Here is a 15,470-nt window from a genome sequence, read left to right as displayed (position 1 = left end):
CTCAGCCGCTGGACTGGCTCTCGCGCAGTCTCTCACCCCGTTTTCGGCTGTGTCTCTCACCCACTCCCGCACGTTCGGTTTTGCCAGCTCTGAGTACCCCGTTGGTGGAGAACAGCTCAGCCGCTGCACTGGCTCCTCGCAGTCTCTCTCTCCGCACCCGGCTCTCACCCGCACGGTTCCCGTTCGCCTCCCCAGCCCTCTCGCAGACCGGTGTTTCCCTCCCCGGCTGCGGCTGGGTTTCTCTTCCCGCGCCTACTCGCAGGCTCAGCGCTTCGTGGCTGCGGTCGCTGTCTGGATTATTTTTTTCCCGATCGCGGTCCGGCTGTCACCCGACGCCGTTGGACCCGACTTTTGGCCGGCACAGCTCCCCCTCGACCGAGGTCGAGTGCTCTGCCCTTATCCTCCGGATACTTCTACACCTTCCCCTACTCACAGTCTCTTCGGCCGCCTTGTTTCCTGCTGGTCGGCTCACTCCGCACCGTGGCAGAAGGGTAGTCAGTGCCTGTTGCTGATACAGCTTTTGTTGTTAGTCTTCTTGCTTTCTGTTGTTGCAGCCTCGTGTTTTCTTTTGGTAGCACGACGAGGGCGGCTGTCTCTCTTCGACGCTCTTCGTTGCTTTTGGTAATCTTGCCGCAGGGTACGATCGGACTCGTCGCCACTGTAAAGTCTGTGGGTTGTGCAGTTAATAAATACACAGACTTCAGAAGTAACAAACAAACAGGTCTTTACTATTCGAAGGTCCGGGCGAATCTGCCCCAGCAATCCTGCTACAACACTTATATACTGGTGTGGTCACTATCGGTATTACAGTATACAGAAGCCAAACAAATAGTGCCACACCTAAAGTAGTTCCCTTAAAGGTGAACGGTTACATTCAATAGTTCCCTTAAAGATAGACGGGTACATACACTACAGTTTAGGGAGGGAACTCCAGAGCTTAGGAACATAAGAAATAAGAGCAGGCGTCGGCCATACGGCCCCTCGAGCCTGCTCCGCCATTCAATAAGATCACGGCTGATCATCGACCTCAACACTTTCCCACCCGATCTCCATATCCCTTGATTCCCCTAGAATCCAAAAATCGATCTATCACAGATAGGGCCTCGGCAGCTGAAGGCACTGCCACCAATGGTGGAGCGATGAAAATTGGGGATGCGCAAGAGGCCAGAACTGGAGGAGCGCAGAGATCTCGGAGGGCTGTAGGCAACTTCCCCTATTGGCCGCGTGGCCGCACAGCTCTCTGCCGGTCCCGTGCAGCCCGGGACCGGCTTTTCCATTGTCCTTAAAGGGGCCGCGCAACCAAAAAACAATTAGGGGGAACATTGGTTGTGGGGCTAGAGGAGGTTACAGAGATAGGGAGGGGCGAGGCCATGGAGGGATTTGAAAACAAAGATGGGAATTTTAAAACTGACAACCTTACATTGGTTGCAGTGCTTAAGGGGCAGAGCACAGATAGTGTGGACCAATACATTCTTATATTAAAACAGCACCTATTTGGTGTTAAAATCCAATTGCTTTGATTTTTTTCTATTAAATCCTTTGCTTAGTATCAGGTTGGGGACTTTGTGGTGCTTCCTGTAGAAGCAGGTTTTTTTTCTAATTCCGTACCATATGTGTGAAGCATCTTGCACGCTCATGGTTCCAAACCTGCAGTTGCTGGCACATGCAGCTAATATAACTGGCAGCTTCTCAATCAACCTGCTCACAGGAATTCATTGCCAAGACATGGCACACTGTAACATAACAGTATATTATCAGAATATTACCTCACACTAAGCCAAAGGACATCAATTTAAGTGAGATCTTAGGGATAGTTTTTATATTTTGAGGATGAATATCGCGCCAGGCAAGGTATTAGGACCTTGAGTGTTATTAAAATGTATTTGGATGCTGTAATGGCTGAGTCAGGTTCTACGGGGATGGGCCAAATGGCCTCTTCGTGTCCTTGATGTTTCCTATTACAAGGGAAGGGGAAAATCAGCTGGGCTTCCTGCTTATTCCCGCTGGAAAGAGCATCTGTGTGAACACTGGGCGAGGACAGGCTCAGGCTGTGCGCTGATGCCTCCTCCCACCAGGCTTCGACAACCTGTTGACAATAGGGTCGCCAACTCTGATTGGGCGTATTCCCGGAGGTTTCATCACATGACCTCCTGCCTCTAACCGCCCCGCCCCCCCACTCCCGCCATTGGTCGCCCGACACGTCCATCCTGGTGACGCCCCGCCTTCCCACACCAATTGGAAAACAAACAGACTCTTTGTTGTCACTGTTGTAATGTAGGAAACGTGGCAGCCAATTTGCGCACAGCAAGATCCCACAAACAGCAATGTGATAATGACCAGATCAGCAGAAGCAGCGATGGAGGCCACGACGACCCGCTGTAGCACGGCGGCCGGCAGCTCCTCGGCGGGAGGCTCGGAGGTCAAACCGGTCGGAGGGGAGGCGGCCAGCGGGCCGAGGGCGGGAAAAGCAGGCCCTGGAAGGTCGGACACCGCAGGAGGCTCGGAGATCAGACCGGGTGGAAGGAGAGCCAAGGAGAAGCAGGCCCCGGGACGTCGGTACCACGGCAGCTGAAGATTGTCGGGCAGGAGTGCGGGAAAGGCGGAGCGAGGCGAGAGCGACCCTATTGTGATGGCGCCGATGAAGATGGCTGCCGTCCTTGCGGGCTCCGTGCGTACCAGCAGCTAAGTGTCCTTTGCTGCTTGGTGCGCTCGGCTCGTTAAGAAAAAAGCATTTCACTGACTGAATTTCACTTGTTGTATTTGGTTATGTGACAAATAAAATTGAAAATAAAATTGAAATTGAATTACCTGATTGGATGATTCTCGGTTGTCCGTCAAACAGGCTTTTTTTCCCCAACTCAGATATTTTTATTACTTGTAAACAAAAGTGTTCAAAGACAATTTAAAGCAAAACACCATTTTTTTAAGGCCCCTCTGATTTTCCCCTCAGGTGTTTGCTCCCAGCGAGTGCCCTGGAGATTAATCTTCAATTTCTGGAGACTCCAGGGCCAATCCTGGAGTGCTGGCGACCCGAGTTGGCACTCTTATCTATTCTCACACATGAAAATTAAAAACTTGGACAAAGCACCGGGGGTGTAAAAAAAAATGCTTGTAACTCTCTCCCGCAGAAACCAGACTCAAGCAGCAAAAATGTGACCAGAATTAGTTTTGTAACTTACGGTACACTGAAGCTTACATACCAATGTGGTACTGACCACAGGCAAACCAAAACTGCAGGTCCCTGTGGTTCTTACATCAGTAAGGGATCAGTAATGTATGTGATCTTGCAACTTCAGTGTTAACCAGCATCACTTCAGACTGCTCTCTCACTTACAGCCTCCAAACTGCAGCTCAGGGGCGGCACGTAGGCAAGGCAGCTGATGGAAACACGCTCTCGAAAGCTACAAGTCACCAGAAATTGGTTTCATTAAAGCGCCGACAGGAACCGTGCAAATGGTTTTACTTGCGTGAGCCACAACAACCTGCAAAAATAGGCTTGCTGTTACATTTGGTGCAGTCCTTCTGGCACTATCATGGAATGCCCATGGACCCTGTGCTCGCTGGCCTGCATTGGCTCCCGGTTCTGGCAACGCCTCGATTTTAAAATTCTCGTCCTTGTTTTCAAATTTGACCTCGCCCCCCCTCCCTGTCTGGCTTTGACTCTTCCTAACCCAGGGTACACTGAGGCAAATGGTAGGATTTTCATTGCTCATGGGCTGGAGTGCTTCAGCTATGAGGAGAGACTGGACAGGCTGGGGTTGTTTTCCTTGGAGCAGAGAAGGCTGAGGGGGGACCTGATTGAGGTGTACAAAATTGAGGGGCATAGATAGGGTAGATAGAAAGGAACTTTTCCCCTTAGTAGAGGGGTCAATAACCAGGGGGCATAGTTTCAAGGTAAGGGGCGGGAGGTTTAGAGGGGATTTGAGGAAAAACGTTTTCACCCAGAGGGTGGTTGGAATCTGGAACTCACTGCCTGAGGGGGTGGTAGAGGCAGGAACCCTCACAACATTCAAGAAGCATTTAGATGAGCACTTGAAACACCATAGCATACAAGGCTACGGACCAAGTGCTGGAAAATGGGATTAGAATAGACGGGGCTTGATGGCCGGCGCGGACACGATGGGCCGAAGGGCCTCTTTCTGTGCTGTATAACTCACTCTAACTCAACAGAGTGGGGAGTAGCGGCCTACTCCTGCTCCTATTTCTTATGAAATATTTTTTATAAATGATCTTTTAGGGTAGAAAGGACAAAAGCAGTACCAGCGGAAGAGTAGCACCAGAGGTTCCATAGAACCATTGGTAGGATTTGGCAGATTTAGCGTGGTCCTAAAACAGGCACAGTTACAGGGTGGGGGAGTGGCGGGGTTGTCGCGTGAGATCATGTCCACATTGTGGTTTTCCTACCCGACACGAATTTTGTGTCCCACATTGCTTGTATGAAAGAGCTTCTAAAACAGCAACTTGCAATCAAACGGGAACGGTAGCATAGCGATTATGCTACTTGATTAATAATCCAAAGGTCCAGACTGAATGATCTGACTAGACGTGGGTTCAAATTCCACCACGGTCGCTGGGGAATTTAAATTCAATTAAATTTATCTGGAATAAAAAGCTAGTATCAGTAATGATGACCATGAAACTGCCAGATTGTTGTAATAAACCCATCTGATTCACTAATGTCCTTTAGGGAAGGAAATCTGCCGTCCTTACCCGGTCTGGCCTATATGTGACTCCAAACCCACAGCAATATGGTTGACTCTTAACTACCCTAGAAATGGCCTAACAAGCCACTCAATTGTGTTCAAGAAGGCAATTCGGGATGGGCAATAAATGCCAGCCTTGCCCACATCCCATGAATGAATAAAAAACAAACAAGGTAACTAACCACACCTCAGCTATTTAAGTAGTAGTACCTGGGAACTGGGAGTGACTGACTGGAGTCAGAGGGCTAAAAATTCGGTGGCGCCGCGTTTGGGGCGCCAAGCTCGCCTGGGCGCCGGAATTTGCGCTCAGCCAGAGCCGCTTGCGCCCTCCCGATATTCAGTGGGAGCGCCCCAAGAGGAACTCGGGGCGCTGCTCGAGGCTCCCCGCGTCCCGCTTGGGGCGCTCAAACTGAATATCGCCGCGCTACGTGCCACAGCGCCACATGCTGTGGCACGGCTCGCTGCTGTACTGCAGGCCTTCCTCCCCTTCTTAAGGGGGAGGGGCCTGCACCAGCGCGATCACCGATCGCGAGTGCCAGCAAAAGAGCCCGACACCGAGGAGAAGTGCCGGGCTTTTGGGACACAGCCGGCACTGCCTGGGGGGTGGATCAGGAGGCCGGGGAGGGCGGCACGAGGAGGTGCTGGCAGGCGGCCACCGGAAAAAATGGCCGCCCCGCACCTCCACCTTAATTTGCGCCACTACCGCCACAGGTAGGCCCTGTGAACCGGTCGTGATTTGCGACCGGCGTTACAGAGGCGGGCGCGACCAAATATCGCGATCGGGGCGGGAGCGGGGCGCTGCGCACACCAATGGCGTCATCGGTGGCGGCGCAGCGCTACAAGCTAACGCCGCCATTAGCGCCCCGCTAAATATCACGGGAGGCGTGGCCAGTGGCGCTAAAGCCACTGAGTGCCCTCTTTGGGCGCTAACTGGTGGCGCAGCCCACCGAATTTCTAGGCCAGGCTGTCTGGAGTTGTTGAGGGCTCTTGGGCTATGAACAATGTTGGCAAGGCTGTACTTTTATTGCCCATCCCTAGTTGCCCTGAGAATCTGGTGGCGGCCCAATTCATCATAACAATTGTTTTTACAGCTGAGGGGCTTGTTAGGCCGGTTCAGAGAGCATTAAGAGTGAATGTGTCTGACTAGAGCCACGCGTAGGCCAGACTGGGTAGGGGTGGCAAGCTTCCTTCCCTGAAGGACATTAGTGAACCAGTTGGGTTTGTATGAGAACCCTGTGGCTCTCATGGTCATTCTTACCTGGTGCCAGCCAACAAATTACCAAATTTATTGAACTAACCATGGTGGGATTTGAACACACGACCTCTAGGTTGTTAGCCCAGTACCATAACCATTACATTTGGCTGCCTTCTCTATAAAAGCATTTGAAGAGTGAGCCTCTCCGGTATCAGCACATTTTCTCACTAAAATATAACAACATTGAGTACTGGTGACAAGTTTATTTTTATCCCTTAGTATAATGCAATCAGTGCCATCTGAGTAAATGATAAGATAACCAGTAGTTCACAAACCCAGTGACTGAATCAACTCACTAAAGGAAAAAGCAACGTCAGATTTCTGTCAGTATCGCAATTAGTAAATGAATAATCCCAAACACAAAGTGTTACTGTGATAGTTTCATATTCATTACACACTCCACTGTTATTGTAAGTACAAGGTGGAAAAACAGCAATTTACTTTCTCAGTCTGTGTGGTTAAGGACCAACCAAATAACTTACCAGCCAAATGTAAGTTCACAGTTTATACAGGGGCTAAGTGATAACATGCCTTCTGTTGCCTGGACCCTAAACTCTGGAATTCCCTGCCTAAACCTCTTCGCCTCTCTTTCCTCCTTTCAGACACTCCTTAAAACCTGCCTCTTTGACCAAGCTTTTGGTCACCTGCCCTAATTTATCCTTATGTGGATCGGTGTCAAATTCTTTGTCTTAAAATACTCCAGTGGGACGTTTTACTACATTAAAGGCACTATATAAATACAAGTTGTTGTTGTGCATATTAAATAAGTACATAAAAAAGATGCGATCACACAAGGATTATATAAAACCAAAATGGTTACATTGAAAGTGATCCCATACATACTGGGGTAGATTTGCCGCTTGTATTCCCTTGAATATAGAAGATTAAAGGGCGATCTAATTAAGGTGTTCAAGATGATTAAAGGATTTGATGTGGTAGATAGAACCAATTTTAAATCGATTTTAAAATTCTCATCCTTGTTTGCAAATCCGTCCATGGCCTCACCCCTCCCTAGCTCTGTAACCTCTTCCACCCCTACAACCCTCTGAGATCTCTGCGCTCCTCCAGTTCTGGCCCCTTGCGCATCCCTTGGATGTGAAGGCCTTAGAGAGGGTGCATAAAAGATTTACAAGAATGGTTCCAGGGATGAGGGACTTCAGTTACGTGGATAGACTGGAGAAGCTGGGGTTGTTGTCCTTAGAGCAGAGAAGATTGAGAGGAGATTTGATAGAGGTGTTCAAAATCATGAGGGGCCTGGACAGAGTAGATAGAGAGAAACTGTTCCCATTGGCGGAGGAGTCGAGAACCAGAGGACACAGATTTAAGGTGATTGGCAGAAGAACCAAAGGCGACATGAGGAAAAACTATTTTACTCAGCGTACGGTTAGGATCTGGAATGCACTGCCTGAAAGGGTGATGGAGGCAGATTCAATTGTGGCTTTCAAAAGGGAGTTGGATAAGTACCTGAAGGAAAAGAATTTGCAGGGCTACGGGGAAAGGGCGGGGGAGTGGGACTAGCTGAGGTGCTCTTGCAGAGAGCCGGCACGGGCTCGACGGGCCGAATGGCCTCCTTCTGTGCTGTAACCATTCTATGATAGAAACTATTTCCTCTGGTGGGGGGGGGAGTCCAGAACAAGGGGGCATAACCTTAAAATTAGAGCCAGGCCGTTCAGGGGTGATGTCAGGAAGCACTTCTTCACACAAAGGGTGGTGGAAATCTGGAACTCCCCCCCAAAAATCTGTCAAGGAAGTGGGGGGGGGGTCAATTGAAAATTTCATAACTGAGATTGATCGATTTTTGTTAGGCAAAAGTATTAAAGGTTATGGAGCAAAGGCGAGTAGATGGAGTTAAGATACATTATCAGCCATGATCTAATTGAATGGCGGAACAGGTTCGAGGGGCTGAATGGCCTCCTCCTGTTCCTATGTTCCTATGCTTGCTGCTTGGATGTAAATCTGGTGTTGCGGATTGACTGCCCGTTATAGGAACCTCTCGATTTCAATTCCAATAAGATTAACGGAAATAAAGATCGGCCGGTTCCAACAATGGGAGGTCGATCCGCAACGTCAGAGTTGCCCCCGGGCAGCAAGTTGAAAATCTACCCAATTATTCCTGGCCTCTAAGTGAGCGATTCCACTAATTGAAGGTCACACTGCTGCTGTGGGTTAGAAGTCCAGGGCCCTCAGTTCAGAAGTTAGTGGACTGGCAGCCTGTGGAGGCTCTTGCGTATCAGAATGACTGTTTTTTTAATTTGTACACGGGGTGTGGGCGTCACTGGCAAGGCCAGCATTTATTGCCCTTTCCTAATTGCCCTTGAGAAGGTGGCGGTGAGCCACCATGAACTGCTGCAGTCTGTGTGGTGATACTTCTTGGTACAACTGAGTGTCTTGCTGGGCCATTTCAGAGGCCAGTTAAGAATCAATCACATTGCTTGTGGGCCTGGAATCACATATAGGCCAGACCAGGCAAGGGCAGCAGATTTCCTTTCCTAAAAGGCATTAGTGAAGCAGATGAGTTTTTACAACAATCCGGTAATTTCATCGTCACCATTACTGGTACTAGCTTTTTATTCCAGATTTATTTAACTGAATTTAAATTCGCCAGCGATCGTGGTGGGATTTGAACTCTTATTGCCTGGATCATTAGTGCAGGCCTCTGGATTACTAGTTCAGTAACATAACCACTATGCTACCGTTCCTGTCCATCTACTCCAAATAACGTGGAATTACATTCATTATATAAAGCATTCTGATCACAAATAAGAAATTAGCCCACTAGCTCCTACCCTTTGAAGTGGTCAGAAGGTAATGATGTGGGTAGGATGAGGGATTCCATAAACTCATGGCGTTTATTTGTGTAGCTGTGAATGGCTGACAGTGACCTTCATCAGTCCAACAGGATACCCCTTCAGGCATAAACCACTGCTGCATCATTGAGCACACATGCAAGTGAAAGTGCGCGGGGAATCTGGCTCGTGACACTTGCAGCGTAAACGGCAACAGCTCTGAACTTTGTGGGAATCTTCAAACGAACACAGAGCAGAACTCACCGCTGGCTGAAAAGAGTTGCGCTCCATCGCGTAGAATGATACAGCACAGAAGGAGGCCATTCGGCCCAACGTGCCTGTGTTGGCTCTCTGAAAGAGCGATCCAGTTCCATTCCATTCCCCCGCTCTCTCCCCAGAGCCTTGCAATTTTTTTTCCCCTTTTCAAGTATCTACTGACATGAATCAGCCATTCATGTGGAAATGACATGAAATAATACTGGGCGGCCTGCTGGTGGTGCTGTCCAGGAAGAGTATAAATACTTGGGCATGGGCCCAGCTTGCTCAGGACATTCTTTTACAGGAACTAGCGAAGGACACAACTAGATCTCCATGTTGTAAAACAGTTGATTAAAGCTTTGTTTAATGCTTAGACCAAGTGCCTAGTAGTTTTCTTACATCATCTACCCTGTCCCCTTTTTGAAAGTTACTATTGAATCTGCTTCCACCGCCCTTTCAGGCAACTGCATTCCAGATCACAACAACATGTTTACATTCAAGGGCGTTTTGCCACATAAATGTACAATGTATCCATACGCTGCCTGAAGCGAGGAGTGGACAGGAAGTGGGCAACAAGAGGCAGACAGAGTGCAGGTGAGAATGGCATTTAGGACATGCATCATCGAGGCAAAAGGAGGAAGAAGAGGAGGAAGAGGAGGAGGAGGAAGAGGAGGGGGAAGAGGCAGCTCACGTTAGGAACATAAATAATACCAACACCCTTAGGTAATATTGTAGTGAAATAAATATCCTGGTTTTTTTCTCTTTAAGCTTCTGAAATAACTTCTCAATCTGACTGGATACTCTTCTCGTGGTGAGATTGTCACAGAGGAGATTTAGCCTCTCCCACCGCACAGAATGGCTCCCACCCCCTCAATTTGGAGGCAATTTATGTTTCTTTAATTCTTTGCCTGTACTCTTGGCCAGACTGTGTTTTTTTTTGCTGTCTGAGTCACAATGTTGCTTCACAATAGGATGCTAATTCCTGCGTATCGTGAGTGTCTCATCAAAATGAGGAGCGCTCGTGTTGGGGGATGGCTCGTTTTCCTACTTTTCTCACCCACTGTCGCTATCAAGCGCTTGCAGGTCAACCACAACATAGCTGGATGAACGTTACAGCTGTTCCAATAATGAGCCTTGTACCCAACCGTGGAAAAGCATCTTCTACCACCCCAGGGTCAGATTCCCACTCCTCGGACCATCCATCACTGTGACCTGTCTGGGGGAAACAGCAAACTAACTAAATACCAATGAGCAAATTCCGGGCAAATTCTTCTAGGAACACAGGAACCAGAGGCCATTCAGCCCCTCGAGCCTGTTCCGCCATTCACGGCTGATTTGTATCTTAACTCCATCTACCCGCCTTTACTCCATAACCCTTAATACCCTTGCCTAATGAAAATCTATCAATCTCTCTTTTGAACTTTTCAATTGACCTAGTCTCAGCAACTTTTGGGGGAAGAGAGTTCCAGATTTCCACTACCCTTTGTGTGAAGAAGTGCTTTCTGTTATCACCCCAGAATGACCATGCTCAATTTTAAGGTAATGGCCCCTTGTTCTGGACACTCCCACCAGAGGAAATAGTTTATCTCTATCTACCCTATCAACTCCTTTAATCATCTTAAACACCACGATTAGATCACCCCTTAATCTTCTATACTCAAGGGAATACAAGTCCAGTCTATGCACCCTGTCCTCATAATTTAACCCTTTTAGCCCCAGTATCATTCTGGTGAATCTGCGCTGCACTCCCTCCAATGCCTGCTGTGGATTCATCCCCATCTAGGACTGAGGTGAATCTCCTAATACTCGGGTGAGTTAGCATCCTTACCGCCTCAGAGAGGGAAAGCAAGAAAGTGAAAGTGACAGCGTTGTAGCCAAGACTCCCCGCCGATGGCTGGGATTTTCCTTTCTGGTGACAGGGCTGGACTTCCTCCTGCTGCTAATGTCGTTGATATGTTCCTGGGCTCAGCCTTGCTTAAGTTATTTGGCAGGATTCCTGCCTTAGCTGGGAGTTTGCTGATCATGGTTGCGGGGCGGAGGAAGTAGCTGCTGGAGTGGTCAAACCCCTGCAGCAGCTTCAAGGGGCAAGCAGTCTGGATAGTGTAAAAACTGTTGCTGCCTTGGAGAAACAAGCCATAATGTAATGATAGAAAGTCACGAGGAACAGCACCTCATCTTTCCATTAGGCACTTTACAGTCTTCTGGACTCAACATTGAGTTTGACAATTTCAGCTCAGAACCTCGGCCCCCATTTTTTCACATGGCAGCTGTGGATGATTCTGCCATTCCCATTTACACCTCCTCTCGCCCCCATCCTTTCTTTCTTTACTTGTCCCATTCCCATCTCCTTTCGCCTTGCACCATCATCCCTTTTGTCGTTTAATCTCTCCTGCCGTCCACCCTATCACAGACCTTCCCTTTTGTTCTTTCCTCCCCTCTCCCCCTTTCCCTGCCCCTGCACTTGCTTAAAATCTGTTACAACTTTTTCCAGGGTTGTTCTCCTTAGAGCAGAGAAGGTTTAGATCAGGGAGATTTAATAGAGGTGCTCAAAATTAGGAGGGGTTTTGATATAGATAGGGAGAAACTGTTTCCACTGGCAGGAGGGTCGGTAACCAGAAGACACAGATTTAAGGTCATTGGCAAAAGAACCAGGTGGGAGATGAGTCGAATTTTTTTTACGTAGTGAGTTGTTGTGGTTTGGAATGCGCTGACTGAAAGGGCGGTGGAAGCAGACTCAATAGTAACTTTCAAAAGGGAATTAGATAAATACTTGAAAAGGAAAAAAAAATACGGCTATGGGGCAAGAGCACGGGAGAGTGGGACTAATTGGAGAGCTCTTTCAAAGAGCCGGCACAGGCACAATGGGCCGAATGGCCTCTATGTATGATTCTATGATTCGAAAAGTACTGCAATTATAAACCGCCGAGTCCCTCATGGAATTATTTTACTGTGTGCCAACTCATTTCCATAAATTAATAAGAACATTTGCTCTCCCTCATTACCGTTCTCCTACTAAAAAGCCACCCTCCCTCAATATTTTCCACCAGCCACTTCTAGTACGCAACACACTGACTTTTGCAACTCCCCCAAACATCACTGTTTGACAATAGCCCCTCACGCTGATGAGTCGGTATCTAAATCACAATGGCATGCACTTAGTTTTATTTGATTAGCAGAGCGTGCAAAAGATTCCATATACACACATATATTAATCATGGTCTATCGGGTAGTTAGGTGCACGTATAGAAAATGTATAAACATGCCTCTGACTATAATACTCTGAAATACAGTAACCGCGGTGCAGCACTCAGTATATTGTTTCTTTTCAAATACAGATAAACCACTCTCTTCCTAGCACTCTGCACATTCACACACTCCGAACAGCTTACTGAGTCGACAGAACCGAGACCATTATTATTATGGTACATAAAGAAGGCTTCACATTTTGAATTTAGTATCGGGTGCCTGTTATTCAGCTATCGTGCCCACGATACTAAAGCCCGCATTAACTTTAAAAGGCAAAAACAGAAGAAAAGACACCATCCAGAGAGCGGAGGACCTACCGAATTCTGCCATTCAGAGTTACTTCCAGCAGAGCAGTTTGCAATGTGGATCCTGACAGGTGAGCAGCACAGTCCTGAGCAGAGGCAACAGCGTCACAGTAAAGTACAGTTTTCTGCTTTCAGTCAAGCAGAGGGGGTTGAGGCAGGAAGCCTGCAAGCTTATCGCAAAAAAGTGTAGAATTACGTGGGCGGCCACACACTAAACACTGACTAAATCAGTGAGCAGGCATGTTGTGTTTGAGAGGAAGTAGGGTTTCTAATAAACAATTACCCTTGTCTCTACAAGGCTAGTAACCACATAGGAGCATCCTATTTGTAACACATTTGCCAATGAATTAAACTACATTTTTCTTTTGGCAGCCAGCAGTGATAGATCTGGTGGCAAAGCGAAGCTAAAATGACCAGTTTACCATCAATGTGAAATCATGGGACTTTCTTTTTTGATAAGCTGGTAACCGCATTGAGCGTGATAGCAGTGTAGTGTTTGCATGTGTTTTACTGTCTTCTCTTGGTGTCAGTCACCCATGCTAGAACATAAGAGCATAAGAATTAGGAGCAGGAGTCGGCCACACGGCCCCTCGAGCCTGCTCCGCCATTCAATAAGATCATGGCTGATCATCCACCTCAACTCCACTTTCCCTCCCGATCTCCATATCCCTCGATTCCCCTAGAGTCCAAAAATCTATCGATCTCAGCCTTGAATATACTCAACGACTCAGCATTCACAGCCCTCTGGGGCAGAGAATTCCAAAGATTCACCACCCTCCGAGTGAAGAAATTCCTCCTCATCTCAGTCCTAAATGGCCGACCCCTTATCCTGAGACTGTGACCCCTGGTTCTAGACTCTTCAACAACAACAACTTGTATTTATATAGCACCTTTAACGTAGTAAAACGTCCCAAGGCGCTGCATAGGAGTATTATAAGACAAAAAAATTGACACCGAGCCACCTAAGGAGAAATTAGGGCAGGTGACCAAAAGCCTGGTCAAAGAGGAAACAAGCCAGGGGAAACAAGCACTCAGCATCGACTCTGTCAAGCTCCCTCAGAATCTTATAAATTTTAATATAAGATCACCTCTTATTCTTCTAAACTCCAGACAGTATAGGATATGGTCGCATGGACACTGCTCATGCTCTGCTACTTTGCCAAGAAAGCAGTTCTTCATGTGTGCCTAAGCAGAGAGTACCGGGAGGCATCAATTCTGTTCTCACCCGACAGCTGCATACATTCCATTATTACTGGATGCAGGAGCCCAGGCTGATCTGTCTCGTTCTCTTGCTAAGAACTCTGAGGCTAACTATAATACCCCAACTGCTGACTTGCTGAAATTAGCTAACCATGCCAGGACCAAGAACTGAATCTTCCTGGTCCATATGCCTCACTGTCACAGCCAGATGAGTCACTAGGGGAACTGTGGCACCTTTACAATACAAAGTAATATTGATAGTGTTGAAGGCGCATGCTGCAATGTCCAAATTCTCATGATGCCCATGGAACACATACATCCTGATCTTTCAGATATTCCTAATCCATAAAGTAGGAAACATAGAGGATATGCTGATAACTCAGGGAGGGAGCAATGACCACTGGAAAGTTATCAGCCAGAATTTTCTGTACCGGGGTGGTTTGGGTGCGGGCGGTCGGCGTGGCGGGTCGCGACCCCGTTGCTGCTTCCATCCTGCTGCAGAAAATGACATTGCGATAATGGGGCCTATTAAGCCCGCCCTGCGCATTACCCGTCCCAATTAAATGGTGCGGATCTGATGACGTCATCCACAACGTGTTTTCAGCCCGAATATTTAAAGGGGCCATGGCCACATTGCATTTGAAGGTTCATCTAGGAGCATGCAGGCAGCACACTGGAGGTTTCCATTGTTCCAAACAGTTGGCGAGATGGCTGCACAGAGGCAGAGGGCTGCACCCAGGTTCTCCGATGACTCCCTCCATATGCTTGTGAAGGAAGTCAGAGCACGCAGGGAGGTCCTCTTCCCTTCCAACAGGCGGAAGAGACCTCCCCAGGAGACCAAGACAGCTTGGCTCCAAATAGCAGAGGAGGTCAATAGCAGGGATGCAGTCAGGAGAACCTGGGTGCAGTGCTGGAAACATTTCAATTATCTCATTAGATCTGGAAAGGTGAGTGCAAAGCCACTCACAACTTCATCCTGCTGTGCCTCTCATCACATCCCCGTCACTCTGCCTTCCCAACCCTACTCCTGCACATCCTTACTCACACCAACATACCTTGCACATCCACCCATCCCTCTCTATCTACATTATCACATCTCTTCTGACTAACCACCCCTCACACTCAGCCTCATCCTAGTGCAATCATACCAACTAACAACACTCAAGGAGCCCACTTGGCATTGCCACCCCAATCCAGCATGGTCTCCCTCTAAAGATGCAAGCCATCCATTCCTTACACTCATTCCATCACTCTCACTCAACCTTCTCGTCTTTCCCTCCTTGCAAGTGAAGAGAGCCCACAATAAGAGGGAGAGGGAGAGAACCAGAGGGAGGCCTCCATCATTTGCGATCCTCACAACAGCAGAGGAGGCTGTGTTAGAAGTCTCGGGAGTGGCCGAGCAGCTGGAGGTGGGTGATGGTGAGAGGGGGTTATCTCAGCAACCTGGTGACAGAATTACATCTCATGCAGCTACATGGCATACATCAGCACGGTGGCATAGTGGTTAGCACTGTTGCCTCACAGCGCCAGGGACCCGGGTTCAAATCCGGCCTCGGGTGACTGTCTGTGTGGAGTTTGCACATTCTCCCCGTGTTTGCGTGGGTTTCCTCCGGGTGCTCCGGTTTCCTCCCACAGTCCAAAGATGTGCGGGTTAGGTTGATTGGCCATGATAAAAAATTGGCCCTTAGTGTTAGGGGGGATTAAATACGTGGGGTTA

General features: G+C 48.2%; 1 protein-coding gene across 1 annotated transcript in view; it reads right to left on the bottom strand.

The window, feature by feature from the left end:
• LOC147098993 (ankyrin repeat and fibronectin type-III domain-containing protein 1-like) overlaps positions 1–12,651 on the bottom strand; it is a 152,048-nt gene extending 139,397 nt beyond the window's left edge. Inside the window, exon 1 of the mRNA XM_085969508.1 lies at positions 12,566–12,651. The gene's annotated coding sequence lies outside the window, so the exon portion shown is untranslated. The remainder of the gene's footprint in view (positions 1–12,565) is intronic.
• Positions 12,652–15,470: the final 2,819 nt, after the last annotated feature.

This window comes from Somniosus microcephalus, chromosome 28, assembly GCF_052327205.1.
Source record: "Somniosus microcephalus isolate GS21.2 chromosome 28, FLI_Smic_1.0, whole genome shotgun sequence".
Lineage (NCBI taxonomy): Eukaryota > Metazoa > Chordata > Chondrichthyes > Squaliformes > Somniosidae > Somniosus > Somniosus microcephalus.
The sequence above is the reverse complement of the archived record's forward strand: the minus strand, read 5'-3'. Positions and strand labels throughout refer to the sequence as shown.